Source organism: Dipodomys ordii, unplaced genomic scaffold (assembly GCF_000151885.1).
Source record: "Dipodomys ordii isolate 6190 unplaced genomic scaffold, Dord_2.0 Scaffold88, whole genome shotgun sequence".
In the NCBI taxonomy this organism is placed as follows: Eukaryota; Metazoa; Chordata; class Mammalia; order Rodentia; family Heteromyidae; genus Dipodomys; species Dipodomys ordii.
The window spans coordinates 3,352,666-3,367,716 of record NW_012267304.1 but is presented as its reverse complement, the minus strand read 5'-3'; the positions used below and the strand labels follow the sequence as shown (position 1 = coordinate 3,367,716).

Here is a 15,051-nt window from a genome sequence, read left to right as displayed (position 1 = left end):
AGACTCCTATCTCCAATAAACCACCAGAAAACTGGAAGTGGCGTTGTAGCTCAAGTGGTAGAGCGCTCGCCTTGAGTTGAAGAGCTGAGGGACAGCGCCCAGGCCCAGAGTTCAAGCCCCACAGCCAACCAAAAAAAAAATTTTTTAAGGTAGTTTTATACCTGTTCTTGGCTTTGTGTGTGCTAGTCCTGGGGTTTAACTCAGGGCATGGGCACTTTCCCTGTGATTTTTTTGCTCAAGGCTCCTGCTCTACCACTTTAGCCACAGTTCTACTTCTAGCTTTTTGATGGTTAATTGGAGATGAGTCCACAGCTCTACTTCTAGCTTTTTGATGATTAACTGGGGATGAGTCTCATGGACTTCCCTGCCTGGGCTGGCTTTAAACCATGATCCTCAGATCTTAGCCTCCAGAGTAGTTATAGGCATGATCCACTGCTGCCTGATTCATTTGAATCTTCTCAAAAGCCAAGAATAAAGGGAAGAACAGAGAGAGAGTGCAAAGGAAGGGGTGGCATTGTCCAAAAAGAAATGTATTCATTATCTGACTTATGAAACTAACCCTTCTGTATATCAGGTGTATAACAAAAATATAAATAATGGGGCTGGGAAGGTGGCTTAGTGTTAGAGTGTTTGCCTTGCATGAATGAGGCCCTAGGTTCAATTCCTCAGCACCACATAAGCAGAAAAAGCTGGAAGTGGCGCTGTGGCTCAAGTGGTAGAGCACTAGCCTTGAGCTGAAGAGTTGAGCTTCCAGGCTCAGAGTTCAAGGTCCATGACTGACCCAAAAAAAAATAGCCAAGAATAGTTCTGAAGGATTGGCATTCAAAGCCAGGCCAGGCACTCCATCTTCAAATAACCAGTAGAATGTAAAAAGACATGACTTAAAGGGGTAAAGCACCAGCCATGAACAAAAAAGTCAAATTATGTTGCCCTGAGTTCAAGCCCCAGTAGTAGCACAAAAAAGTCACAAATAAATAGGCATTAAAGAAAATTCACTTAATAAAAATTCCCCATGTACCAGAAACCTACAGTAAACATAATATATAATCATAACATCTCAGAAGCATTCCCACTAAAGGGAGGAAGTATTCTAACATCATTGCTACTATTCAAATTTACACTCCAAGTTCTAGCCAAATTATTAAGACAAGAAAGACACAAGCTAAAAACAAAGAGACAAAATAGTCAATTAGTTTCCCACAACCTATTTTTTAACCTGGAAAATTCAATAGAATCAATGATCAAACTACTAAAAAAGAAAATATAGTAAAATTTTTATACAAATTTTCATACAAAAAAACAAGTGTTTTTGTGTGATGGTCCTGGAACGGCCTGGGTGTTATTCCTTGGCTTTTTCTGCTCAAGGACAGCTCTCTACCAACTAAGCCACAGCTTTATTTCTAGTTTCTTTGGCTGCTTAATGGACTTTTCTGCCTAGGCTGCCTTCAAAGCATGATCCTCAGATTTCAGCCTCCTGAGTAGCTAGATTATAAGTGTGAGCCACCAATGCTCAGCTCTAACAGCTTTTTCTAAATCTTTAACAATCATAAATGTTTAAAAATCATAACAGTAATAAAAAGTATAAATACGCACAAAAAACTATCTAGAAGCCAGGCACCAGTGGTTCACACCTGTAATCCTAGCTACTCAAGAGTCTGAGATCTGAAGCTCATGTTTTGAAGCCAGCCTCGGTAGGAAAGTCTATCACCAATTAACCACCAAAAAGACAAAACTGGAGCTATGGCTCAAGTGGCAGAGTGCTAGCCTTGACCAAAAAAAGCTCAGGGACAATACTCAGGCCCTGAGTTAAAGCCCTAGGACTAGCACACACACGTGTGCATGCATACACACATACATACAAGTTAGAAACAAAACAAATAATACATGTTCAAGACAATTATAGAAAAAAGTATGGATTATTACTGAAAACCTTAATATTTTGCCTAAATAGATCCACACTGGTAATTCATGAAGACTCATCAATATAAAGATGCCCAATTAAACTTGTAAGTGCAAATCAATGTCAACAAACTGTCAGTAAGATTCCACAAGGAGCATGCTAATCTTATTTATAAGTTCTCTATAAAATAATAAACATGCAAGAGTAACAAATAATTGGAATACGAGTCTTATAATGCTAAATATCAAACATTTGACACAATTAAAACTGTGGAGACAGGCACTGGTGACTCACACCTGTAATCCTAGCTACTATTCAGAAGGCTGAGATCTGGGGATGGCAGATTGAAGTCAGCCCAGGCAAGAAAGTCAGTAAGACTCTTATCTCCAATTATGCATCAAAAAGCACCAAAAAAGCCAGAAGTGGAACTGTGGATCAAGTGGTAGAGTACTAGCCTAAAGCAAAAACGGTAAGAGACAGCACCCAGGCCTTGAGTTCAAGCCCCAAGTCTGGCACTTCCTAAATAAGTGTATTTTTTATTACAATGCTTTTATCACTCTTGCGATCCTGTTTCCCATTCTCCAGTTTATTACCAATGATCTACTAGACTCCATCTCCTAAAGGCTCCACTACCCAAAAACCTGCCACAGTGTAGCAAGCAGGTGAATCACTAGCAAGGTGAATCACTTAAAACTCTCTTTAGTTAGTATAATCACTGGACTTGCCATTTCTTTTGTTTATTTTGATAAAGCCTCTTGTTGTATAGACTTAGCTCAATCCTCTTGCCTCCACCTCATAATTGCTGGGATTTCAGGCATGTGACACTACATTCAGGTAGAAAAAGGATTCTTAAGGAAGCAAAGTAAGTTGTTCAAGGTCACATACAAACAGCAGTGGAGAAAGGTGCCACTGGGTAGTGAAGGAGAGGAAGGTAGGCAATTGTGAAGGCTGAAAGATCAAAGCAGCAATCTAGGGGAGATCTTAACATGGCAAATAATTCAAAAGAAAACCATACTTCAGGGACTTTTTAGGACCAACTCTGTGGACTCTAGCTGAGGATAAATAAGTGTGCCTAGAAAAATAAAAAAAGAAATCAGCTTAGTGTTTTCTGCTAGATGAAAATTTTTACTTTCACTTCTTTAGAAGTAAACACATATACATCTTTTATATCTGTGCATGCATATTTTCACAGTCCATACTTTTTATCAGTGGATTCAACTTTTATACATTCAACTAATCAAGGATGAAAAATAGTCTTAAAATGGGTGTCAGTGCCTCACACCTGTAATTCTATCTATGGTTCAAAGCTACACCCCATCCCAGGCAGAAAAGTCCAGTTAACCTCAATCTGTGGTTCAAGTGGTAGAACGCTAGCTAACCTTGTTCACAAAAGGTCAGGGACAGTGCCCAGGCCCTGAGTACAACCTCGGGACTGGAACACGTGAACATATGCAAGTGCACACACACAGACACACAAATTAAAAAAATAACTTTACTGGCTAGGAATGTAGCTCAGTGGTAGAGTGCTCACCTCAAATGCTTCTGAAGCCCTGAGTACTACATAAACAGAAAAAGTTGGAAGTGGCACTGTGGCTCAGTGGTAGAGTCCTTGCCTTGCATGCATGAGGCCCTGGGTTCGATTCCTCAGCACCACATAAGCAGAAAAGGCCTATGTGGTGCTGTGGCTCAAGCACTAGAGCACTAGCCCTGAGCTGAAGAGCTGAGGGACAGTGCCCAGGCCCAGAGTTCAGGCCCCAAGACTGGAATAAAAACAAAACTGTTCTATACCAAACAGGTCTTTTCCTGGCTATTATTTCCTAAACAACACAGGATAACAACTATTTGCATAGCATTTACCTTGTCTCAGGTACAATAACACAGAATGATGTACATAGGTTATATTTAGGGTATATTCTATTATAGACAGAGCTGATCGGAAGAGAAAATCAGGAGTAACACTGATTAAGATGCATTGCACAGGCCAGGCACCGGGGGCTCAAGCACGTAATCCTACCCACTCAGGAAGCTGAGATATGAGAAGTGCACTTCAATGCTAGCCCAGGCAGAAGTCATTGAGACTCTTCTGCAATTAACCAACAAAAAGCCAGAAGTGGAGCTGTAGCTGAAGCGGTATAGTGCCAATCTTGAGAAAAAGCTGAAGAACTCAGGGCCAAGTCCCTGAGTTCAAGTCCCAGTACCAGCACCAGAGAAAAAAAAAGATGAGCTGGGCAACTGTGGCTCACACCTGTAATCCTAGCTACTCAGGAGGCTGAGATCTGAGGATCACGGTTCAAAGCCAGCCAGCCCAGGCAGGAAAGTCTGTGAGACTCTTATCTCCAATAAACCACTAGAAAACCGGAAGTGGTGCTGTAGCTCAAGGGGTAGAGCAATCGTCATTCATAAGCTGAAGAGTGCAAGGACAGTGCCCAGGCCCAGAGTTCAAGCCCCATAACCGATAAAAAAAAAAAAGATACATTGCATACATAAATTGGCATGTTGAAACCCCTCCTTTTTAGCCAGGTACCAGTGGCTCACATCTTTAATTCTAGCTACTCAGGAAGCTGAGATCTGAGGATTTCTGTTCAAAGCCAGCCTGGACAGGAAAATCAGCAAGACTCTCATCAATATCAGGAACAGCGCGCACACGCGCGCGCACACACACACACACACACACACACACACGAAACTCCTCTGACCAACTAAAGACAAATTTTTTAGAGACTTGGACGTCCAAGGATTTTTTATGCCCTCTAAGGCATTTTGTATGTATAGTAAGGTTGGACCAATTCTCTTAAGAAACTAAGAACCCACAGTACACATATTTTTTTTCTTTTTCTTTTTGGTCATGGGGCTTGAACTCTGGGCCTAGGCTGTCCCTCAGCCCTTCAGCTCAAGGCTAGTGCTCTACCACTTGAGCCACAGCCCCATTTCCAGCTTTTTTCTGCTTATGTGGTGCTGAGGAATCAAACCCAGGACCTCGTGCATGCGAGGCAAGCACTCTACCACTGAGCCACCTTCCCAGCCCCCACATATATTTCTATGTAAGATGCAGCTCACTGGGGCTAGGAAGGTGGCTCAGTGTTAGAGTGCTTGCTTTGCATGCCTGAGGCCCTGGGTTCGATTCCCCAGTACCACATAAGCAAAAAGAAAAAAAGCCAGAAGTGGTGCTGTGGTTCAAGTGGTAGAGCGCTAGCCTTGAGCTGAAGAGCTGAGGGACAGCGCCCAAGCCCAGAGTTCAGATCCCACGACTGGACCCAAAAAAAAAAAAAAGATGCAGTTCATTAAAGGCTTTCCATTTTCTAGGAATTTTAGTCTTACTTGCACTTCCAAAAATTTATTTATTTCATTATTTGGTATTTGTACTGGGGCTTGAATTCAGGGCTTCACACTCTTGCTTTTCTGCTCAAGGTTGCTACTCTACCACCAGATCTATGCCTCCAATTCCAGCTTTTTTTCTGATTAACTAGAGTTAAGGGTATCTTGAATTTCTGTCCAAGCTGGCTTTCAATCATGATCCTTAGGTCTCAGCTGCCAGAGTAAGAGTATACGTGCCTAGTTGTTATCCTATTTCCTTGTGCCAATCCTGGTACTTGAGCTCAGGGCCTTGACACTGTCTCTGAGCTTCTTTTGCTTAAGGGCAGTACTCTATCACTTTTGCCATAGATTTACTTCTGGCTTTTTTGGTGCTTAATTGGAGATAAGGGTCTCACGGACCTTTTCCCTGTCTGGGCTGGCTTTGAAGAATAATCCTCAGATCTCAGCATCTTAAGTAGCTAGGATTACAGGTATGAGCCAGCAGGGCACCATCCTCTGACATCCTATTTTTATAAATAAGCAAAGTTAGGCACACAAAGATTAAGACAGCTGCTTAAGTTTATATAGTTACTCAATAAAAAAAAATGGACTAAGCCGGGCACTGGTGGCTCACGCCTGTAATCCTAGCTACTCAGGAGGCTGAGATCTGAGGATCACGGTTCAAAGCTAGCCCGGGCAGGAGAGACTGTGAGACTCCAGAAAACCGGAAGTGGCACTGTAGCTCAAGTGGTAGAGCGCTCGCTTTGAGCTGCAGAGCTGAGGGACAGCGCCCAGGCCCAGAGTTCAAACCCCACGACTGACAAAAAAAAATGGACTGAAACTGAGACTTACTGGTCTTAGCTCCAACTTTACATTCATTAACCCCAAATCCTTGCTACCCATGGAGAAAATGGAGGGTATAACAAAAGGGAACACTCTAAATATGTGGTCCGACCTTACTTCGCAAGCAGCTGACCAGTGAGGCTTGAAGCTAGTGATATCCCAAGGCCAGCTCAAGAAGAGTAGTACATATCTTGTAATCCGGTGAAATCCTGAAAGCCATCCTTCTGCAATCTTATCTCGGAGGTAATTTTGTGTCTAATTCCTCTCTCTTGGAACACACCACTTCCCACCAGAGCAGAACACCAGAACAGGAAGCCATACAAGACCCAAGATCGGAACACAAAGATTAGAGAGCCAACTGCCTGTAATTGTAGCTACTTGGGAGGCTGAGAACAGGCGATCTTGGCGCTGGGCTGGCCTGGGTAGAAAAGTTCTCGGGACTGTTTCTTAAGCTATGGCTGGGCACAGTAGGATGTGCCTGTCAGTCTACACAAACAAGAGAGGCTGCAGTTAGCAGATCGTAGTTCCAAATCAATGTAGGCAGAAGAGTCTAAGAGACGCTGGATATCGTGGCGCACACACCTTGTGATGGAAGCAATGATTGGAAACCAACATTAGGCAGAACACAGCTGATGCATGCACCAGTGTAAATAGTTAAAATAAATAGAAAAAGTGTCCGCGATGTTGATGGTGGTATGGTGCCAGCCTAACCTCAGACCCTGAGTTCAAACTCAGTATCCTCCAAATGAATAAAAAGAAACACTTAAACGTTTCTATTTCCTTTTCATTTCTAAGTCACATTAACAGAACAGTAAAGAAAGTAACCTATTTGGGTTTGCTCCCCCGCTTTAAAATAATAATTTGGGGTCCACAAGTGGCCATCCGCATGTCCACGAATTGTCTATCTCCATGTAAAAAAAGGAGTGGCTTTTGGGTGGAAGAAAGTCTATAGTTCTCCTCAGATTTACAAGGGCTCCATGTGCACACTCTTGCCCACCTGAAAGAAAACGAGGTGAAAATTGTTAACTTTGAGCTCGATCAGCAAGCAAGAGCTGCTCGACTACTTTACCTAGGCTGCGCGCGCACGCAGTCTGTGTCAGCTCCCCTGGCAGGTCAGCCTTCCCAGCCGTTCTCCCCTCCCGCCCCCACGCACGCAGCACCCCACACGTACTGACCCCCCGCGGCGCACGCAACGCACGCACCCCACGCACACGCAATTTAATTTCCTCACGCAGTTCCATGTGGAAACACGGCCACACCTTCGCGATCGTGTCCGCCCCGGCCACCACGTGCACGCCCCCATACTGAGGCACCTGCGGAAAAAGTCCCCGAACCTGCGACTCTCCCTTCCCCCACACTCGCGCCTCCTCGCTACACCGGTCCACACACACATTCATTCCCTCACTGCACGAATCAGCGAGCTTGCACACGACGTTCTGCAGGCATCCTTAGAACCCAATACTGCCTCCCCCTCACCGTCCCCCCTTGCAATGGCTGGCTTTGGCGCCGGCCCGCCCCGCCCTCCAGTTCCAAGGGCAGCGACGTCCCTCCTCGTGACGCCGAGCCTCCCCCCCTCTTTCCCCACTAGCTTCGCGAACTCACGGCAGCTCCGGAAGCTGAGTACACGCTGCCCCGGCCGCCAGTATGATCGCGTCCCAGAAAAATAAATAAATACATAAATAAATAAATACTTAAAGCAAGCGGGTGATAGCACGGCACCTCCCTCACTTGCCTATTATAGCCAACACCTGGCAAGGACTCTTGCAGCTTGACCCTGGGGAACTTCCTCTCTTTATGGTTCCTCCGAATCCGGGAGGCATTTCTCACCTGATTCCCAAAGCCAGAACGCTCTTCACTCGTTGCCGGCAGGAAAGAGATTCCACTAGAGAGCAAAGGTCTATGGGGCGGGGAAGGGGAAATGACTTAGAAAGGAGGCGGCCCAGAGGGAGGGACCGGGAAAAAAAGGGGGGGTCACTGGGGAGTGGGAGGAGAAAAGGGAGGAAAGCTACTCGCGCCCGCCAAAATTTTCATAAAATGTTGCTAATGTAGCTTAAAAAAAAAAATCTCGCCCACTCTACTGCAGTAGCATCAAGCTTTCCTAAACTAGACCCTGTGGGAGAGGCAACTATGATTAAGACCCTTCCCTGCTAAGCTGACTTAATAGGAATCTGCTGGTCTGAGCAGAGGACTCAAGAATTACTGGTGTGCTATGGAAACAGTAAAATTCTTTAATACATTTACTGGACACATTACAAGAATCACCCCAACTCGAGTGCTTAGTCTGGTGTTAGGCATACCTTCAACCACGTAATCCATCTATGACAGCCCTTCTCATTAGAAAGCACCCGATGGTTGATGGTCTGCTGGCTCCACATTGATGTGCGCGTGTACGTGCATTTGTGTGTACATCTCCCTGGGGCTTGAACGCAAGCACTGGGGCGCTATACCTGAAGCTGGTGCTCTACCACTTAAGCCATAGTGCCGCTTGTGGCCTTTTTAGTACTTAGAGATCAGACATTTAAGGACTTTTCTGCCCAGGCAGGCTTCGAACTTACAGCCTCAGATCTCAGGCTCCTGAGAAGCTATGGTTACAGGCATGAGACACAGGCACCTGGGTCAGGAAATAATGTGTCTTAATCACTACTAAACGCTACCACCTGAAACAAAAGGTCTATCAATCTTTTGAATTAATGAACAAATAAATGAATATTTGATAATGTGGACTACTGGATAGACCAAGATCCCCTCTGTGGTATAAGGAATATATTTTGAAGCGTTTGAGAGGTAAAGATTGTCATTGGGAAGGTAGAAGTGACAGGACCCCTTTAGTGGCCGTATTAAGTAATGTGATTGGAAAATGGAATGTCTTTCCCTACACAGACACAGGAAACACCATCTGAAATTTGAAACTGAAACATGTTTAACTAGAGAACTCTTTTTTCCAGCTGTGCTGACATTTGAACTTAAGACCTTGTACTTGCTGGTCTGCACTGTGTACATCTTTTTATAGTTGAGATAAAAGTCTCACTCTTGCAATCACTGGTGAGTGGTCACAGAAGTGAACCCTCCAGGTTCTTAGCATCTCCAACAAAGAACAGAATGAAAACTCAAGCGAAAAGTGTAAACTGACAAAATAAGGAATTTTTTTTTGGTCTGTCGTGGGACTGGGCTCTGTTGTGGCACTCTACCACTTGAGCCACAGCACCACTTCCAATCTTCTGATGGTTTACTGGAGATAACAGCCTCACGGACTTTCCTGGCCAGGCTAGTGTTGAACCACTATCCTCAGATCTGAGTAGCTAGAGTTATAGGCATGAGCCACCAACGCCCAGCCAAAACAAGAAATTTAAGGACTGGGAATGTGCCTTAGTGGTAGAGTGCTTGCCTAGCATGCATGAAGCCCTGGGTTCAATTCCTCAGTACCTCAGAAAAAGCCATTAGTGGTGCTGTAGCTCAAGTGGTAGAATGCTAGCCTTGAGCACAGAGAAGCCAAAGGACAGTGCCCAGGCCCTGAGTTCAAGCCCCAGGGACCAGCAAAAAAAAAAAAAAAAGAACAACAAGGAATAGAAAAAAAGTATTCCATCAAAGGAAATGGGAAGCTCTAGCTAGACAGCTTAAGTGCCAGTTTAAAGGAGGGAGAGAAACATTTCCTGCTCCCTGTACAGAAAATGGGACTTAAGGACTCAAAATGGCAGTTGTTGTCAGGCATCTGTGGCTTACACCTATAACCCTAGCTACCCAAGCTGAGATCTGAGGATCAAGACTTGAAGACAGCCCAGGCAACAAAGTCTCTAAGACACTTATCTCCAATTAACTGCCAAAACCTGGAAGTAAATCTGCGGCTCAAATGGTAGATCACTAGCCTTGAGCAAACTATCTCAGAGACAATTCCCAGGCCCTGAATACCAGTCCCAAGACCAGGACATGCTTGCACATACATGCACATGCATGCATACAAATGACAACTGGCAGGGCATCTGGGGCTCACCCTTCTAATCTTAATTACTCCCAGGAGGCTGAGTTTTAAGGATCTCAGTTCAATGCCAGCTACCAAATGAAAATCCTTGAGATTCTTATCTCCAATTAAGCATCAAAAAGTCAGAGGTTGAACTGTGTGACTCAATCAGTAGAGTGCAGCTTTGAGCTAAAAAGCTCAAGGCCTAGGCTCAGACCTTAAATTCAAGCCCCAGGGTAGCACCAAAACAAAGAAAGCAGTTAACCTGCTACCTTTATTTCTTCTAAACTGTGAGAATATGCTAGTTCCAATCCTATGCAGCTCCCAACCCTAAGGCAATGTTTTTTAGCCTAGGTGGGTATTATTTGCTGTTCTAACATAAAGACGTATCTCTAGGCCTACCTAAAACAAAGGAACAAAAGGTGAGCTTTACCGCTGCTTTTTTCAGATAAAGCTTTTCCTCTTTAGCATCTACACCTTCACAGAAAGTTGCCAGGTTTTTACAATTTCAAGAGAAAGCAGTCACAGGCCTTTTAATTTAGCATGTAAAGAGATTGAAGCTTTTTAGTTGCTTCCTGGTTTCAACTTTTTTTTTTTTTTTGGTCCCGTTGTGGGGCCTGAACTCTAGGCCTGGGCACTGTCCCTCAGCTCTTCAGCTCAAGGCTAGCGCTCTACCACCTGAGCCACAGCACCACTTCTGGTTTTTTCTTTTTGCTTATGTGGTGCTGAGGAATCGAACCCAGGGCCTCTTGCATGCAAGCCAAGCGCTCTACCACTGAGCCACCTTCCCAGCCCCTGGTTTCAACTTTTTGAGTCTGGCCCTTGGTATATTTATTTACAAGAATATAAAGCCCAGTGCCAGTGGCTCATACCTGTAATCCTAGCTACTCAGGAGGCTGAGATCTGAGGATCACAGTTCAAAGCCAGCCTGGGCAGGAAAGCCCATGAGACTCCCAACTCCACTTAACCACCAGAAAACCGGAAGTGGTGCTGTGGCTCAAGTGGTAGAGCAATCGCCTTGAACTGAAGAGCTCAAGGATAGTGCCCAGACCCAGAGTTCAAGCACCACGACCCCCCCCCAAAAAAAGGAAAAAACAAAAAACAATATGGCCAAGCAAAGGTGACTCTTGCTTATTATCCTAGTGTTAGAAGTGGCTTGGGATGTTGGGGTGTTGTATAGAAATAAGGATACCAATTTGAAAGGATGCAAAGCAAAGTTTACTTCTGCAAAACAGTAGACTATCTGGCAAAAATCTGGCAAACAAGCTCCCTTCTTACCCATAACCAGCAGGCCCTACCCTCTGCTCACATTGGCTGAGCCAGGCTCACAATCTGCAAAAGGATGTGTTTTAATTAACCGGATGCAACTAAAATTTAAGGAGCTTCTAACAGGATATTTTAATTGAAGTGTAGCAGGAAAAGGATGTAATTAAAATATAATTAACAAAGGCCAATCAATATTAGATTATTTGGACTTTGCCAGAAAACCAAGCAGACATCCAGGTACAGAGAACAAAGAAAGGTTTATTGTCAGGAAAGGGGCTGGCAAGACCCCTTCTCACAAAGGGGAAGTGAGAAGAAGCACTGGCTATTGTCTGAGGAGACCTATATAACCTAGAAGGTTTAGAAGGGGCTAGCAGGTGGAGATTCTGGTGTGGACATGAGTGCCAGGGGCTTCATCAACATGGTCTAGGATTTATGGCTGCTGTCCAAATAGTAGATAAGGGGCCCTGCAGCAGCCCAGACCTAAAGGTAACTCTAAGGGGCTCTTGTTACCTTATGTGGTGGTCGTAAGCATTATACCCACCTTTGGTCCTCAGCTCCACCCAAAAACCTGAGCCCCTCCCATTCCTGGAGTTCCCTCCATACAGTTGTCCTCTCCTTTCCGCCCAGACCCACTTGAACTCCCATCTACCTTGCTTCCCCAGACCTACCTGCTACCTCGATGGTGACGGAGGCTACTTGCTCCCTCTTGGCTCCTCTGATAAATCTTATAATAATCTTTCTCCTGTGCCTGCCTGCCTCTGCGTGGTCCCCTGGCATGGATGTGTAGGATCCTTCATTAGGTCCTTCAGTGGTAGCTGCCCCAGAGAAGTGCCATCTGGAATTATTTACTGTCTTTACTAAATGTGCCTAGTGTTGCCTAGGAAGGGAGCACGCTAAGCTGTGGAGAGGGGAAGGAGCATGCTAAGCTATTGGAAGGGAGCTCAATTTGCTAACAGCCAAGCCACCTTGCCAAAGTAGGAACTTCAGAAAAACAATGCTCATAATAAAGAACGCAAATTACTTTGATAGAAAAAAAAACACACTTTTCTTCCACTCAGAAGGCTGAGATCTGAGAATGGTAGTTAGTAGGTATTAGTTCTGGCAGGAAAGCCCATGAAACTTTTTTCTTCTTCTTTGTAATGTTAATATTGTCAGTCCTGAGACTTGAACTGAGAGTCTGGGTGCTTGCTGTTCCTGAGCTCTTTTGCTCAAGGCTAGCACTCATCACTTTGAGTCACAGCTCCACTTCCAGTTTCCGGGTGGTTAACTGGAGTTAAGAGCTTCAGGGAATTTCCTGCCTGGTCTGGCTTTGAACTGCTATCCTTAGATCTCAGCCTCTGGAGTACCTAAGATTACTGGCATCAGCCACCAACACCCAGGCCATATTATTCAGTCAAAAAGTGATGCATCCTCTTTTTACCTTGTCAATCAGACAGACCTTGGATTTGGCTTTGCCTTGTGTGTTTGACAACCACTTGCTTGAATTTTACATTTCTAGTCTGCCCAGCACCTTTCCTTATGATGGGACAAATAGATGCCCTGAGTAACTATACATCAAAGGGAAAATCAGTCGAACTTGCATTTTCTGGGACTTTTAGCTAGCTGAAGAAGTAGCAGAATTTTTGTCTATTGAAGGCCAACCCCACATAGAGTTTGTATTTATATTCCATTATTACTTTGTATGTGCTGGTACTGGAACTTGAACTCAGAGCCTAGCATTCTAACTTGCTTTTTTCCATCGAAGCTACACCTTTACTTCTAGCTCTTTGGTGGTTAGAGATAAACATCTCACACATTTTTCTGCCTGGGCTAGCTTCAAACCGGGATTCTCAAATCTCAACCTCCTGAGTAGGTAGGATTACAGGTGTGAGCCACCACATATTCCTTAATTTGAAACATTCTGCTTGGTTTTAAAAAAAGTTTTCAATAAACATTTCAGCATAATGCCCGATCCTTCTAAACCTGAAAATACAAAGGTCACCATTCCCCACACCCACACACTTAGTCATCCTTAGGTTAGATATTGTTTGTAGATGGTCTTTTTTATTTTCAGGGGACAAGGCTGAGGAAGTAGTTAGTAGGGATGTGTCTCTTGCTCAGACTGTGCATTAGTATGTGCTAATGACTAATTTATTGTCTTCTAATTGTTCTCTGTGGAGGACTCTGGTCTTAAATAACAAGTGGCTAGTGGCAATTTTGGGAATGCTAGACCTGAGGGACACCATTTCCTAACAATGTACTAGGATCAAGAATCCATACTAGGTCCTGGTAAGAGTTTCACTGTCCTATGTCTTTGGTAAGTGCTCCTTTACTCAGTTACAAATAACTCATTGAGTTTAGGGACCTAAAAGTATTTGGATAGTGTGTGTGTGTGTGTGTGTGTGTGTGTGTGTGTGTGTGTGTGTGTGTGTACATGTGAGAGAGAGAGAGGAGAGAGAGAGAGAGAGAGAGAGAGAGAGAGAGAGAGAGAGAGAGAGCACTGACTGGTGCAAGTGCTGGGGCTTTTTCTTAGATGACCAAGACTAACTAGTCACAACTACAATTTGCAAATTGTGCCTAATAGTTAGAGGAAGATTACTTTGATCCTTCAGTTCTGGAAATTCACAGTGAGATGTCAATCCTCTTAGCTGTCACACAAAGCAAGCTCCTAATATGCATGTAAGAAATCTTCTTAGTCTCTATTACTCCTCACATTTGTGCCTGAGACCCACCTCCCTGCTATCTACAGGCTCAGCTTCACTGGGACTCCAAGGTCAATACTATTCCTAGGTGGGGGAGTGTGAATACTGTTTTCTGTGCTCTGGCACCTTGCCTGGAGCTTTCCAAATATCACACTACACACTCAAAAACATATTGAAACCTTAGCTGCAAACAATAGCCTCATTTTGACATTTGTCCAGGTTACTAATAGTACCACCAAATTTCTCATAGGCCAAATTCTTTTTCCTTTTTATTTTAATCCTCTTGCCTTTGAGCTAGATGGTCTTGGTCTAATCACTTGTTTCAAGTCACTTCTCTAATGGCTACTCCTAAGTACCTTGATTCACTTCATGTTGCATAACCCTGTCTGAGGGCAACAACTCTAGTCTAAGATATCTAAATGCCAGCCTTCACAGATGGGGATCTTGTAACTCTTCCAGGCTCCTACTATAGATCAGGTGTTTAACAGCAAATCAGTTCACTTGCTTAGGGTCCTGCTTGGACATGCTCCAATGGATATTAGCCCTGGGGGATTATTTGTCTTCCTTAATTCCTACCTTGTAGTCCAGTCCTTGAAACTGGCTCTGTAGTTGGGACCAATATATATTCATTTCTTCTTTTTTTTTTCTGTCAGTCGTGGGGCTTGAACTCTGGGCTTGGGCACTGTCCCTGCGCTCTTCAACTCAAAGTAAACATTGTACCGCTTGAGCCACAGCACCACTTGCGATTTTTTGAGTTGTTTATTGGAGATAAGAGTCTCATGGACTTTTTTTCCCAGGCTGGCTTTGAACCACCATCCTCAGATCTCAGCCTCTTAAGTAGCTAGGATTACAGGCGTGAGCCACTGGTGCCCTATTCATTTCTTTAAAATTTTTATTATATCCTACTCCTTAAGTCTTCATGACTGGATCCTGAGTTAACCATCTCATATATCTTTGTTGCCCAAATCCTTACCCCATTATATAATTAATATTTCCAATTCCAGTAATTCCAGTCTTCCCCCAATCAAATTCCAATGAGAGACAATCAAGATCTCATGAATACATATATATTTATTTAATTCATAATATAGCATTTTGGATAGGCTGGGATA

The 15,051-nt window shown here is 44.0% G+C and overlaps 1 protein-coding gene across 1 annotated transcript in view; it reads right to left on the bottom strand.

Annotated features, from left to right (window-relative positions):
* LOC105992825 (NACHT, LRR and PYD domains-containing protein 3-like) overlaps positions 1-7,926 on the bottom strand; it is a 55,057-nt gene extending 47,131 nt beyond the window's left edge. Inside the window, exon 1 of the mRNA XM_013025908.1 lies at positions 7,865-7,926. The gene's annotated coding sequence lies outside the window, so the exon portion shown is untranslated. The remainder of the gene's footprint in view (positions 1-7,864) is intronic.
* Positions 7,927-15,051: the final 7,125 nt, after the last annotated feature.